At 41.4% G+C, this 15,321-nt stretch overlaps 1 protein-coding gene across 1 annotated transcript in view; it reads right to left on the bottom strand.

The window, feature by feature from the left end:
* Positions 1–15,321, bottom strand: part of STK39 (serine/threonine kinase 39) — a 322,691-nt gene that overhangs the window by 157,518 nt on the left and 149,852 nt on the right. The gene's annotated exons all lie outside the window — the stretch shown is intronic.

Raw genomic sequence — 15,321 nt, 5'->3', positions numbered from 1 at the left:
GGAGTGTCTGAGGCTTCCAATGGCCCCACATCCTCACTAAAGCGTGTTGCATCTGTCCCTGGTTACAGCCGTCCTCCTGGGCACCAGGCGGGGTCTTGCTGTTCTGATTTACACCTCCCCCTCTCGCATCATCTCACTTAATCCTAATGGTGATCCCATGAGGTAAGAACCAGCCCTCACTCCTGTATGGTACACAAAGAAACTGTGGCTTGGAGAGCAGAAGCAACTGGCTGAAGGTCTGGTCGTGTGCAGACTCGGCGCCCCGCAGAGCCCCCTTGAGAGCATGACACATCTGCAAGGCCTCACACCATCCTAAGGAGGGAGAACTGGATGACCTCCTAAAGGTCTTTCCAGCTGGGAAATTCTGGCCTCATGAATTCACACTGCGTAAGTCTCTTCTCTAGGTGCACTGTCACTTGGGCCCCCAAATCAGTAACATCTGAACTTCTTCTGAGTAGGAGGGTTGTTTTCTAATCATAATAAGATGAGGTTACAACCCAACGTGCCAGCTCAAGGCCAAATCTGAGGCCAACTGGAGTGAGTACACAGGACTTAACCTTGTGACTGAACCATACCAAACTGCCCACGTGCAACTCTTCTAGAACTTCAAAGATGGCAATTTCATCTTGTGTGTATTTCGTGAACTAATCTTACTCTTGGCTTTCTATGTACTTTCTTACCCTCACTTTCCCTTTACCTCCTTTTAGTCATCTACCAAATAAATTTTATCCAGTCAATTGTTTGCATCTTTGCAAAATATCTCAAATCTTTTCTGAAATCAAGTGGAGTAGTAAAGAAATAAACATACCAAAGTGTTTTCAAGTAAGCTTCAAAATAGCCCACAGCTGCAGCCTCTTTCATCAGATTGTGTACTTTCCTAAGCAAACTGTTCTCCAAGAAACAGAAAACACTGCTCCTCTCTGTACCTTGACAGGAGAGAAAATGCTTTTATGATATTCTAAATTAGACAAACTTTCCTAAATAGTTTATGGAAGGAGAAAGACAGGTACTCACTGCCCAGCAGGAAGAAAGGCAGAGAGCAATGATTCATTTGTACACTCACGAATACATGCAAAGGTTGTTTCTCCTGGAGTACCTCTTTGAGATTTTTTTCCTTTGATTTATGTCTAATATTTCATGATACTTTTTGATGACTGAATGCTGTACTGAAGACCACAGCTAACTATTAGAATTTGACAGGTGCTTAGGAAAATATTCAACACTGCTTTAAATTTTCTTCTCTTCTAAAGGTAATTATTTAGATCCCATAAGGTATATCCATGCTTTAATGCAGTTCTTTCATTTCCAAGACTTTACCTTATCTCAAGAGATCATCACACTAGTACTGACAGATGCATTGACTCAGAGAGAAAACTACAAGCCACAAGTGTCCATCAGTTCAGTACTGCTTAAATGAACTAAGCTGTGTGAGTGTAGAAACTACGATACAGCTGTTAACAATTAGAATGCTACCAGGTGACATGGGAGAAGATTCAAATTTTTTATTGAAGAAAACCAAGGTACTTCATCACTGGAATAGTGTTAGGTCATGTGTAAAACGGTACATCACATCTATCTGTATATTTATTCATAAGCAGGATGGATGTGTAACAACACGTCAAGAGTAGTTATCACTGGGCAGTGACAGGTCAGGGAGTTTTTCTACATCTGGCGCTTTTCATTTTTTTCTCATAAAAAGCAGATGTTATTAGCTTTTAACTGAAACACTGTATCTGTTTTTGTCAGAAGCTTAGAAAAGAAGCCCACAATGTGCAGAGCACTGTCCTAGGCAGTAAGAAGTACACAAAATGTGAAAATGAAAGCTAAGAACCCTCAACCTGCTGATAATCTGGCTGGAAAGGTCAGACTTTGCAAAAGAAGCAATTCAGTTGCAAGCAGCATAAGATGGAGCTTCAAAAGGGAGTCGAGTGTGCACATGCCATAAATCAGAAAAGAAGAGCAACAGCAAACTGTGCAACTGTGAGCCCGTAAGAGAGAAGGGTTTCCTGAGTGTTTGGGAAGGATTTGTGAAGGTGTAGAGTGGAAGGAGAAGAGGGTGACAGAGGATGAGATGGTTGGATGGCATCACCAACTCAATGGACGTGAGTTTGAGCAAGCTCCAGGAGATAGTAAAGGACAGGCAAGCCTGGCATGCTGCAGTCCACCAGGTCACAAAGAGTCAGACATGACTGAGCAGCTGAACTCAGTCCTCAGAGTGGAAGGAATAGAAGGAAAGGATGTTTTGAGAAAGTTAGGAAACAGGTGAAAATCTTTATCCTATTTACCAGGACCACTAATTAGTTTAGCTGAAGCCTAGCATCCTGACTGCAGAGTAATGAGAGATGAGAGTTTTAAAAACCACAATGATTTAGAAGATGACTGGGTGATATCTACCCACGATATATACACATACACCCTCTGACCCTGTATTTCTGAGTATTTAGCCTACAGGAAAACTTAAAATACATGCAAACATGACATGTATACACAAAAAATTAATGAAACGATGTTTGTATGGCAAAAGTTTGCAAGCATCCAGATTTCCAATAATCGGGAACTGGATAAATGAATCATATGTCTTGTAAAAGAATATTAGGTAGCAATACAAAAGGATGGGGAAGTTGTATACACACATGGGAATAAATTCAGTGAAAAAACCCAAGATAAAGAACCGTATAACATGTTGCCTTTCTGCATTAAAACGGGTGAAAACTGGGACTGTGTGTTCACACTGGGCAGATAAACAACATATGAAAAACGATTTTAAAAAGGTGACTCTGGCAGAGGTTACGTAGGTTGGATGTTCAAAGTGCTCCTTCGTTATAACTTCCAGAAAACTCATTAGTATGAGAATGAAAGGGAACTCAGTCCACCCTAGTGATTCTGAAGAACTTCAGACCGCTTCCCATGCTCTCCTGCAACCTGATATTCAGTAGGAACAACATGTGGCCTAGGCTCCACTAGGGACAACATAACTCAACGATTGAGCAATCTGCACACAGCTCCAGACCGTGTCGGTACCCTGAAGTCATCTTACGAAACAATGAAAGCCAGCAGATTAGACCTCAGAAAGGCAGGTGGCTGCCTTGTTTCAGTGGGCACACTTCAGAAAATCCCCACAGTATTATGTTATCTAATTGGCTTAGAAATAAGAGGTCTTGGAAAAGGGAATCTGGGCTTTTAAAGTCAATTTCAAATGCAAGCTTAAGCTGACAGAGTGCAGCTGTAAAACCTGGAAAATGAAAGGGAAAATTTTAAATAAGCAAACGCCATTTCTTTGAGGAGCTTATATCTACAAGAAATACCAGTCATGTTGGAGAGGGATTGTGTGGAGATGATCACATTTAATTGAGATTTTTAAAGCCAGGATTTGCAGGCTTCATAACCAAAAGGGCAAAACTTTGTGTGAGTAATGACTCCAATTCTGGGAGAAATGTAATCGGCCGGGCCCTACTGAAGGGCTGTGCTGATTCCAGAACCTCAGGCTAGCACTGAAATTCAAGATAAGAATTGCATCTTCCTCTAAAGAACAATGATGGTTTCATGGAAGGCAGTGTTGCCGTGCAGTCTTAGTGTACAGACCTTGAAAAGAGTAATAGATCCTGACGCCAATATATTTGTAAAGTAACAACATATAATGTGGAGGCAGGAATGAACACTATTTTTAAGCATCAGCTTTAGAGTCAGACTGCCTCTATACACATCCCTACACTTACACTTTAACAGCTGTCAGACTCCCCATAAATTACTTACATTCTATGCACCTCAGTCTCTCATCTGCAATATGGAGACAGAATAGTACCAGCCTTGTAAGGATTTTGTAATGATACAATGAGAAAATATCAGTCAGGCACTTAGCACAGTATTTGCCTAAATTAAGCTCAACAGAGATTAGCTATCATGGTTATTATTCGTGTTACTATTATTGCTGTTACCAGTACTTCCTCTCCGAGAGCTATACATATGTTAGAACTAACACTCAGAAGAACAAACTATATCCAGATTAAGTTACATCTAGGTTGAAGCTTAAACTATAATCCAGAATTACATGGAATAAATACATAATACAAAACTCACTCAGAAAAATTAAAGAACCATTTTTTGATAATCTACTGTTTTGACAACAGATGGATCATCTGGAGAAGGGCAGTTGCTTCACAGTAACACAGCCTTAAACATAAAAAAATTATCTCAGTTATTTTACCATATACATCTACTCAGCATTAATGGCACAGCTGACAAAATATCTTAAAAATAACCATTAGTTAACTTCAGGGCAATTAAACAGAACATCAGAAGTGACTACGATTTTAACCTCAGGTCTTATTGTCAGATATTCTACACTTTGCTTTTTTCTCATTTTAATTCCCAGATGAATCATTTCACAACACGATGAATCAGTTTTTTACGAACCCATGGGTCTTGGACTGAACCTCCTATAGGAAAATCTTCTGAAAGGTTTTAGGAATCTGGAGCTTTCCAGAATGATGACTCACCTCACTTACCTGCCTACTTAAAAGAAGAAAGCATCTGTCCTAAAAGACATTAGGGATAACTATACTTTGTGTATTGAACTAAAACCCAAAAAGATGTCCTTTTCATTACAGGGGACTGGAATGCAAAAGTATGAAGTCAAGAAACACCTGGAGTAACAGGCAAATTTGGCCTTGGATTACAGAAAGAAGCAGGGCAAAGGCTAATAGAGTTTTGACAAGAGAACTCACTGCTCATAGCAAACACCCTCTTCCAATAACACAAGAGAAGATTCTACACGTGGACATCACCAGATGGTCAACATTGAAATCAGATTGATTATGTTCTTTGCAGCCAAAGATGGAGAAGCTCTATACAGTCAGCAAAAACAAGACTGGGAGCTGACTGTGGCTCAGATCATGAACTTCTCATTGCCAAATTCAGACTTAAATTGAAGAAAGTAGGGAAAACCACTAGACCATTCAGGTATGACCTAAATCAAATCCTTTACGATTATACAGTGGAAGTGAGAAATAGATTTAAGGGACTAGATCTGATAGACAGAGTGCCTGATGAACTATAGACAGAGGCTCGTGACGTTGTACAGAAGACAGAGATCAAGACCATCCCCATGGAAAAGAAATGCAAAAAAGCAAAATGGCACTCTGAGGAGGCCTTACAAATAGCTGTGAAAAGAAGAGAAGCGAAAAGCAAAGGAGAAAAGGAAAGATATAAGCATCTGAATGCAGAGCTCCAAAGAATAGAAAGCAGAGATAAGAAAGCCTTCCTCAGCGATCAATGCAAAGAAATAGAGGAAAACAACAGAATGGGCAAGACTAGAGATCTCTCCAAGAAAATTAGAGATACCAAGGGAACATTTCATACAAAGATGGGCTCGATAAAGGACAGTAATGGTATGGACCTAACAGAAGCAGAAGATAGTATGAGGTGGCAAGAATACACAGAAGAACTATACAAAAAAAAAATCTTCACGACCCAGATAATCACGATGGTGTGATCACTGACCTAGAGCCAGACATCCTGGAATGAGAAGTCAAGTGGCCCTTAGAAAGCATCACTACGAACAAAGCTAGTCGAGGTGATGGAATTCCAGTTGAGCTATTTGAAATCCTGGAAGATGATGCCGTGAAAGTGCTGCACTCAATATGCCAGCAAATTTGGAAAATTCAGCAGTGGCCACAGGACTGGAAAAGGTCAGTTTTCATTCCAATCCCAAAGAAAGGCAATGCCAAAGAATGCTCAAACTACCGCACAATTGCACTCATCTCACATGCTAGTAAAGTAATGCTCAAAATTCTCCATGCCAGGCTTCAGCAATATGTGAACCGTGAACTTCCAGATATTCAAGCTGGTTTTAGAAAAGGCAGAGGAACCAGAGATCAAATTGCCAACATCCGCTGGATCATGGAAAAAGCAAGGGAGTTCCAGAAAAACATCTATCTCTGCTTTATTGACTATGCCAAAGCCTTCAACTGGGTGGATCACAATAAACTGTGGAAAATTCTGAAAGAGATGGGAATACCAGACCACCTGACCTGCCTCTTGAGAAATCTGTATGCAGGTCAGGAAGCAACAGTTAGAATGGGACATGAAACAACAGACTGGTTCCAAATAGGAAAAGGAGTACGTCAAGGCTGTATATTGTCACCCTGTTTATTTAACTTATATGCAGAGTACATCATGAGAAACGCTGGACTGGAAGAAACACAAGCTGGAATCAAGATTGCCGGGAGAAATATCAATAACCTCAGATATGCAGATGACACCACTCTTATGGCAAAAAGTGAAGAAGAACTAAAGACCCTCTTGATGAAAGTGAAAGAGGAGAGTGAAGAAGTTGGCTTAAAGAAAAAGATCATGGCATCTGGCCCCATCATTTCATGGCAAATAGATGAGGAAACAGTGGAAACAGTGTCAGACTTTATTTTTCTGGGCTCCAAAATCACTGCAGATGGTGACTGCAGCCATCAAATTAAAAGATGCTTACTCCTTGGAAGGAAAGTTATGATGAACCTAGACAGCATACTCAAAAGCAGAGACATTACTTTGCCAACAAAGGTCCGTCTAGTCAAGGCTATGGTTTTTCCAATGGTCATGTATGGATGTGAGAGTTGGACTGTGAAGAAGGCTGAGCGCCAAAGAATTGATGCTTTTGAATTGTGGTGTTGGAGAAGACTCTTGAGAGTCCCTTGGACGGTAAGGAGGTCCAACCAGTCCATCTTAAAGGAGATCAGTCCTGGGTTTTCATTGGAAGGACTGATGCTAAAGCTGAAACTCCAATACTTTGGCTACCTCATGTGAAGAGTTGAGTCATTGGAAAAGACTCTGATGCTGGGAGGGATTGGGGGGCAGGAGGAGAAGGGGACGACAGAGGATGAGATGGCTGGACGGCATCACTGACTCGATGGACCTGAGTTTGAGTGAACTCCGGGAGTTGGTGATGGACAGGGAGGCCTGGCATGCTGCGATTCATGGGGTCGCAAAGAGCCAGACACGACTGAGCGACTGAACTGAATTGAACGGATACTTTGTGTGTGGCATATACGTGTTTGTGGGCCTCTGTAAAGCACTTAAATGCAGAATTATTAACCTCTCTGTCTGATTATTTTCATCTTTCTATCTGCCTGTGTTGCATTCTTGGTAATTTCTTCAGTTTACCAGTTGTTTTTTCATCTGTGTCTAATTTTCAAAAATTTTTTCATCTAAGACCTTCCACTGATGATTTTTGTTTATTTCTCTTACTTTAAGTTATAAAATTCATATCTAAAATATGTTTATTTTTCAGATCTGCTGATCATTTTTGATATTTTGTTCTTTTTCAGGATTCTATTTTCTATTTCTTTAAATATTTCATATACAGTCTTTTTAAATAGAAAGCATAATATAATTCCCATATCTGAATTTCTTTGGGGTGGCAGCTAAATTACTTATTTTTAATGTTTTATTTTGATTTGGAGGAAAGTGTTCCTTCAAAGAGTATTTGTGTTTGCTTCTACCAGAAATCAAGAGGCACCAACTACATTTTACCCATCTTCCAAGTCAGGAGTTTATCAGCTAAATTCAGGAGTCCTGGGCTCAACTTTTAGTTGTCAAACTTCAAAATAAATTAAACTCAGTGCACAGGCTAAACAAACATGGGTTAGCTCTCTTCCCTTGTTGCTGCAGAGTTAATACAGTCATTCACCCTCACAGGTCACACCCACCTACCTTTCAACCTCCAGCTGTTTCTTTTCCCCTCTTTTTGGATCCTTATATAATTGTCTTCACTTTCTTTGAACCCAGAAATGCAGTATAATCTATGCTTAAGGTAGGATCCCATTATTGGGATACTCATTTTATTTCTCAGATACACACAGTAAGGGGAAAATATGCTCTAAAATAAGAAAAATTCACTGCAAAAATTAGTGATTTTCCCTTTATAAATTCAAAGGGAAGTTTTCAGTATTTATTTGAATTCCCCTTTTATATTATTCTGTATTTTCTAAGCTTCTTGGAAGTTTAAATGTAACATGTGATGTCAGACCTTGCACCATGCTCAATTCCAACAGAAACAAACAAACCTGCCCTGTTCCCTCCAAACACTGGTAAGAAATAAGAAATAAATAGTCATTACAGGATGGTTGAAAGACATCTGGCCCAACTTCCCAGTGGAGTCAAAAATCAATCTCACCACATTCATTCATTTGGCCAGCATCTACGAAGCAGGGAGTTTGTCACAGAACACGGTAAGCAGTGAAGATGGCCAAGTAAGACGGTCCCTGCTCCTCAATGAAGCTTTAACCTACTAATTCATCTTATTTTCATCAGCTGGCTTCAGTATATCCAATATAAAAAGAAATAGAACTAAACCAGCAGCCAACAGCAGTGATCCAGATCTTGGTCACTGATTGAAAAATCCATTAAATCTCCAGAGAACTCAATATCTGGTCTCTACACCAGGAGGACAGGTTCAGGCCAGCAGTCTCCATGAACTCCAAAGCTTTCTCAAAATCTCCTATACCAAAATTTTAAACTTCCAGATGAAGTTTTTTGTTTGTTTGTTTGTTTTTTGATGGTTCACAGAATTTTAATATTCAGTAGTTTGGATGATTACATCAAAAACTAGTCACCTTATGGCACATGTAGAAAATAACAATATTTATACAGCTCACGGGATGACATGCTAGACTGATTTACAGCAACTGGCCCCAAAACACCAGCCATCCCAAGCCCTGCTCAACTGCCCTGAGTGATGGGGTGATCAGGAGCATGGCTCATCGGTCACCCACTCACCGTCCACTGCTGTGCTCTGGCCACTGGTCGGGAAGCGCTGGTGGAGATGACAGCTAGGGTCTCTTCCAGTCCTGTGGGTCCTTCATGGTTTTAATTCCAGTCTATTTAATCTCTGGACAGTTTCCACTGTTAGAAACTCTCCTATAGTGTGAGCCCATGGCTATTTCCTGACCTTCTCTTCACTGCCCAGATATGAACTCCCCAACAACTCCGCACGTGGGTATGCCAAAGGCTCATCCATCCATCCTGCCACCTCAACATGTGAGACTGCCCCCACACCTTCTTATATTATGCACTGAAGAAACCAGCATTAGGAGGAAGGCAGAAACTGGTACCTAATAACGCCAGTAAAATGAGAGCACTCTCAAGACAGAAGGCCCACTTGAATAGGGAATACAAGATCTATTAAGCAACACCACAAGACACCAGTTTAAGAAGACATCGAAGCCCTGCTTCACAGGGATAGCCCAGTGAGCAAGTGATGGGATGCTGCTAAGATAGGTCCTACAAGCAACAACCATAAGGGGCTGCTCCAGCAGAGTTCAGAGTATAAACGACACAGAGGAAGGGACCACATACCCCAAAGGTGAGTAAGAAAAAGGAGCATTTTAGTTGTGTGGCTAAATAATTGGCGGGGGGGGGGGGGGGGGGAAGGACTATTAATTTTTGTGAAGTGAGCTTAGCAATATAATTTCCTTTCAAACCTGAGACAGACCAGAAGACTTGTCTCAATCCCCAGTATAACCATTGACTGACCTGCTTATGAAAATTGCAGAGTCCTGGGTCAGGGCCCCAGACCCACTGAATGCTGATCTCTGGTTAAGGAGCCTGGGTATCTGGGTATCAGATCAACTAGGTAGTAAGCTTCTGTAAGGAAAAATGACCAAGAATATCACTCAAGGTGGTGAATAAGAGAAAAGCAAGAGGCTCCCAGGAAGTACCATCCTATCACGGGAAGCTTCAGTGGGGGAGGCTGGCTTAGAAGTCATTTATTTCACAAAACTTTTACTTTATTCTAACAGATAAACTCATTATAGCTGTTAAAAATACATTAAATAGGGAAGCTTTCCAACTGTAACTTAAATTTTCGTAAGTAAACACAGGAACTAGAAATTGTAATATTAAAACAGGAACAAATAATAGAGTTCCAGTCAAACTTCAGTAATCTGAAGTCCTCAAGGAAACTAGAAAGACTGCGTGTGTTGTCAGAAGAACAGTTTTATTTGAAGAACAAGGGTTAGCAGCTGAGGTTCTACAGAGACAGGAAGAGGGAAGGAAACAGAGGGATCCAATTCACTAACCTTAGACTTTAATTTCCTTGAGAAAATAAAAGTCAATCCTCACATGACATTTAAATACTTCCTCCTGCTCACTCGTGGAATACACCCTCCTTCCTTACAAAACGTCCCCTGATGCACAGCGAGGGAAGGAGATGAAGGCACAGGCAGTAATGAATCCCTGCTATGTTACAGATGCTGTAAAAGCATCTGATAGGATAAACTGTCACATTTAAATGTCACAAAACTCTTGAAGTTTGGGAAGGTGAGAAAAGCAATGCTCCGAGAACCTGAGTGACTCCCCCAAGGTTTAACATCAGCCAGGGGGCAGCCAGGGGGAAGTATAATCTCAAGCCTATACTTTTTAAAAGACATGCTATGGGACTGCCCTGGTGGCTCAGTGGTAAAGAATCCATCTGCCAATGTAGGAGACGTGGGTTCGATCCCTGATCCAGGAAGATCCCACGTGCTGCCAAGCAACTAAACCCAGGCACCACAACCGTAGAGGCTGTGCTCTAGAGCCTACGTGTCACAACTACTGAAGCCCAAGTGCCCGAGAGCCTGTGCTTCGCAACAAGAGGTGCCGCTGTAATGAGAAGCCCATGCGTCACACATAGAGAATAGCCCCCATGGGCCCAGATCAGATCAGTCGCCCAGTCGTGTCCGACTCTCTGCGACCCCATAAATCGCAGCACGCCAGGCCTCCCTGTCCATCACCAACTCCCAGAGCTCACTCAGACTCACATCCATCGAGTCAGTGATGCCATCCAGCCATCTCATCCTCTGTCGTCCCCTTCTCCTCCTGCCCCCAATCCCTCCCAGCATCAGAGTCTTTTCCAATGAGTCAACTCTTCGCATGAGGTGGCCAAAGTACTGGAGTTTCAGCTTTAGCATCATTCCTTCCAAAGAAATCCCAGAGCTGATCTCCTTCAGAATGGACTGGTTGGACCTCCTTGCAGTCCAAGGGACTCTCAAGAGTCTTCTCCAACACCACAGTTCAAAAGCATCAATTCTTCAGTGCTCAGCCTTCTTCACAGTCCAACTCTCACATCCATACATGACCATTAGAAAACCCATAGCCTTGAATAGATGAACCTTTGTTGAACCTTTGTTGGCAAAGTAATGTCTTTGCTTTTGAATATGCTATCTAGGTTGATCATAACTTTCCTTCCAAGGAGTAAGAATCTTTTAATTTCATGGCTGCAGTCACCATCTGCAGTGATTTTGGAGCCCAGAAAAATAAAGTCTGACACTGTTTCTACTGTTTCCCCATCTATTTCCCATGAAGTGATGGGACCGGATGCCATGATCTTCGTTTTCTGAATGTTGAGCTTTAAGCCAACTTTTTCACTCTCCACTTTCACTTTCATCAAGAGGCTTGTTAGTTCCTCTTAACTTTCTGCCATAAGGGTGGTGTCATCTGCATATCTGAGGTTATTGATATTTCTCCCGGCAATCTTGATTCCAGCTTGTGTTTCTTCCAGTCCAGCGTTTCTCATGATGTACTCTGCATATAAGTTAAATAAACAGGGTGACAATATACAGCCTTGACGTACTCCTTTTCCTATTTGGAACCAGTCTGTTGTTCCATGTCCAGTTCTAACTGTTGCTTCCTGACCTGCATACAGATTTCTCAAGAGGCAGGTCAGGTGGTCTGGTATTCCCATCCCTTTCAGAATTTTCCACAGTTTATTGTGATCCACCCAGTTGAAGGCTTTGGCATAGTCAATAAAGCAGAGATAGATGTTTTTCTGGAACTCCCTTGCTTTTTCCATGATCCAGCGGATGTTGGCAATTTGATCTCTGGTTCCTCTGCCTTTTCTAAAACCAGCTTGAATATCTGGAAGTTCATGGTCCACATATTGCTGAAGCCTGACTTGGAAAATTTTGAGCATTACTTTACTAGCATGTGAGATGAGTGCAATTGTGCGGTAGTTTGAGCATTCCTTGGCATTGCCTTTCTTTGGGATTAGAATGAAAAATGACCTTTTCCAGTCCTGTGGCCACTGCTGAGTTTTCCAAATTTGCTGGCATACTGAGTGCAGCACTTTCACAGCATCATCTTTCAGGATTTGGAATAGCTCAACTGGAATTCCATCACCTCCACTAGCTTTGTTCGTAGTGATGCTTTCTAAGGCCCAGTTGACTTCACATTCCAGGATGTCTGGCTCTAGGTCAGTGATCACACCATCGTGATTATCTGGGTCGTTAAGATCTTTTTTGTACATTTCTTCTGTGTATTCTTGCCACCTCTTCTTAATATCTTCTGCTTCTGTTAGTTCCATACCATTTCTGTCCTTTATCGAGCCCATCTTTGCATGTAATGTTTCTTTGGTATCTCTGATTTTCTTGAAGAGATCCCTAGTCTTTCCCATTCTGTTGTTTTCTTCTATTTCTTTGCATTGATCGCTGAAAAAGACATTCTTATCTCTTGCTATTCTTTGGAACTCTGCATTCAGATGTTTATATCTTTCCTTTTCTCCTTTGCTTTTCACTTCTCTTCTTTTCACAGCTATTTGTAAGCCCTCCCCAGAGAGCCATTTTGCTTTTTTGCATTTCTTTTCCATGGGGATGGTCTTGATCCCTGTCCCCTGTACAATGTCATGAACCTCATTCCATAGCTCATCAGGTACTCTATCAGATCTAGTCCCTTAAATCTATTTCTCACTTCCACTGTATAATCATAAGGGATTTGATTTAGGTCATATCTGAATGGTCTAGTGGTTTTCCCTACTTTCTTCAATTTAAGTCTGAATTTGGCAATAAGGAGTTCATGGTCTGAGCCACAGTCAGCTCCTGGTCTTGTTTTTGCTGACTGTATAGAGCTTCTCCATCTTTGGCTGCAAAAAATATAATCAATCTGATTTCGGTGTTGACCATCTGGTGATGTCCATGTAGAGAGTCTTCTCTTGTGTTGTTGGAAGAGGGTGTTTGTTATGACCAGTGCATTTTCTTGGCAAAACTCTATTAGTCTTTGCCCTGCTTCATTCCGTATTCCAAGGCCAAATTTGCCTGTTACTCCAGGTGTTTCTTGACTTCATACTTTTGCATTCCAGTTCCCTGTAATGAAAAGGACATCTTTGTTGTGTGTTAGTTCTAAAAGGTCTTGTAGGCCTTCATAGAACCGTTCAACTTCAGCTTCTTCAGTGTTACTGGTTGGGGCATAGACTTGGATTACTGTGATATTGAATGGTTTGCCTTGGAAACGAACAGAGATTATTCTGTCATTTTTGAGATTGCATCCAAGTACTGCATTTCGGACTCTTTTGTTGACCATGATGGCTACTCCATTTCTGAGGGATTCCTGCCCGCAGTAGTAGATATAATGGTCATCTGAGTTAAATTCACCCATTCCAGTCCATTTCAGTTCGCTGATTCCTAGAATGTCGACATTCACTCTTGCCATCTCTTGTTTGACCACTTCCAATTTGCCTTGATTCATGGACCTGACATTCCAGGTTCCTATGCAATATTGCTCTTTACAGCATCGGACCTTGCTTCTATCACCAGTCACATCCACAGCTGGGTACTGTTTTTGCTTTGGCTCCATCCCTTCATTCTTTTTGGAGTTATTTCTCCACTGATCTCCAGTAGCATATTGGGCACCTACTGACCTGGGGAGTTTCTCTTTCAGTATCCTATCATTTTGCCTTTTCATACTGTTCATGGGGTTCTCAAGGCAAGAATACTGAAGTGGTTTGCCATTCCCTTCTCCAGTGGACCCCATTCTGTCAGATCTCTCCACCATGACCTGCCCATCTTGGGTTGCCCCACGGGCATGGCTTAGTTTCATTGAGTTAGACAAGGCTGTGGTCCTAGTGGGCCTATGGGCCCACACCACAGCAAAGACTCAGCACAGCCATAAATAAATAAAATTATTAAAAAAATAATAATACTATGCAATTGATACAGAAAAAAATGGGGGTTACAATTTTAAAAGCTATAATTTGGTTAAGATCATAGGGGATCTGAACTAGGACATGAGTATATAACAAAAGCCAAAAAAAAAAAAAAAAAAGAGGCAAAGCTCAATATCCAAACGGTGTGGTACCACCGTTCAGCATAGATGCTGGGCACGGCCAGCACCTGGTAAGGTGCAAGTGGCTGACATCAGACCTCGTAACGAGAATTCCAAACCATACACCCAGGGCTGATGGAAATGGTTTGATCGTTACTCACAGGCTGGCAGCTGGTTTATCATTTGTTTGTTCTGGACAGAAGAGATCGAAGTGACAGAATAACGGGCAGAAACACCTTGTAACAAGGCACGCTCGGCCTCGTCCGCACACTGAAAATAATTCCTTACCCAAGAGCAGACTGAAGAAGAATAGGGCTTGTCATGCTTCTCGCCAACAACAGCTCTCTCTGAACTACCTTTAATGGCTCTAAGACTTTAGGTTCCCAAGCTGGGCCCTCCATAATAGGCTCTCTATCGATCATGGTGAATTCTAATCTCTCCTAAAGTTACTGAAAGTCTCAAGGTTGCAAAACTGCTGGAAGTTCTCTCACGCTCTCTACAAAACAGCTGACTGCAGATCTAAGAAAGACTGAAAATAAGTGTACAGGGAAAACATTTCAATACCAAAAGTAAATAAGTAATAATACTGAATATCAAACGCTAGGTACTGGACTAAGCATGGTGTAAGTAATATAGTACTCTGTAGATGAGAGACCTGAGGCTCAGTGTAAGATTTCAACTACAAAGACTCCCACTTTAGACATCAATAAGCCACCAGACATCGATCATTATAAGGCATATACTCTTCGACCACCCCTAGCAAGCAATTCCACCCCTAGGAACATTTCCTAAGAAAATAGGTAATATCACACACAGTAACACACGTACAATGATGTTCATTTGTACAATGATGTTCATTCCAGTATGTGAAGTGAGTGAAAATTGCTCAGTCGTGTCCAACTCCTTGTGACCCTATAGACTGTAGCCCACCAGGCTCCTCTGTCCTCGGAACACTCCAGGCAAGAATACTGGAGTGGATTGCCATTTCCTTCTCCATCATTCCAGTATGGTTAACAACAACAACAACAACAACAACAAAAAAAGGAAACAATCTAACTGTCCATCAAGAAATAACTCATTATTAATCACAGTCATTCTTGTAGCAGAATATAATACTGTCATTTAAAATGATTGTATAAATCTATGTTGACACCAAAAAATGTCCACAGGTATCTTAAATGAAAATGCAGGTAGATCATAGAGCAGTAAATACAGCGTAATTCCAATTTTGTTTTCTGGAGAAATGACGGACCTGAGACT

Source organism: Bos indicus x Bos taurus, chromosome 2 (assembly GCF_003369695.1).
Source record: "Bos indicus x Bos taurus breed Angus x Brahman F1 hybrid chromosome 2, Bos_hybrid_MaternalHap_v2.0, whole genome shotgun sequence".
NCBI classification, from domain to species: domain Eukaryota; kingdom Metazoa; phylum Chordata; class Mammalia; order Artiodactyla; family Bovidae; genus Bos; species Bos indicus x Bos taurus.
This window is presented reverse-complemented; position numbering and strand designations above follow the sequence as displayed.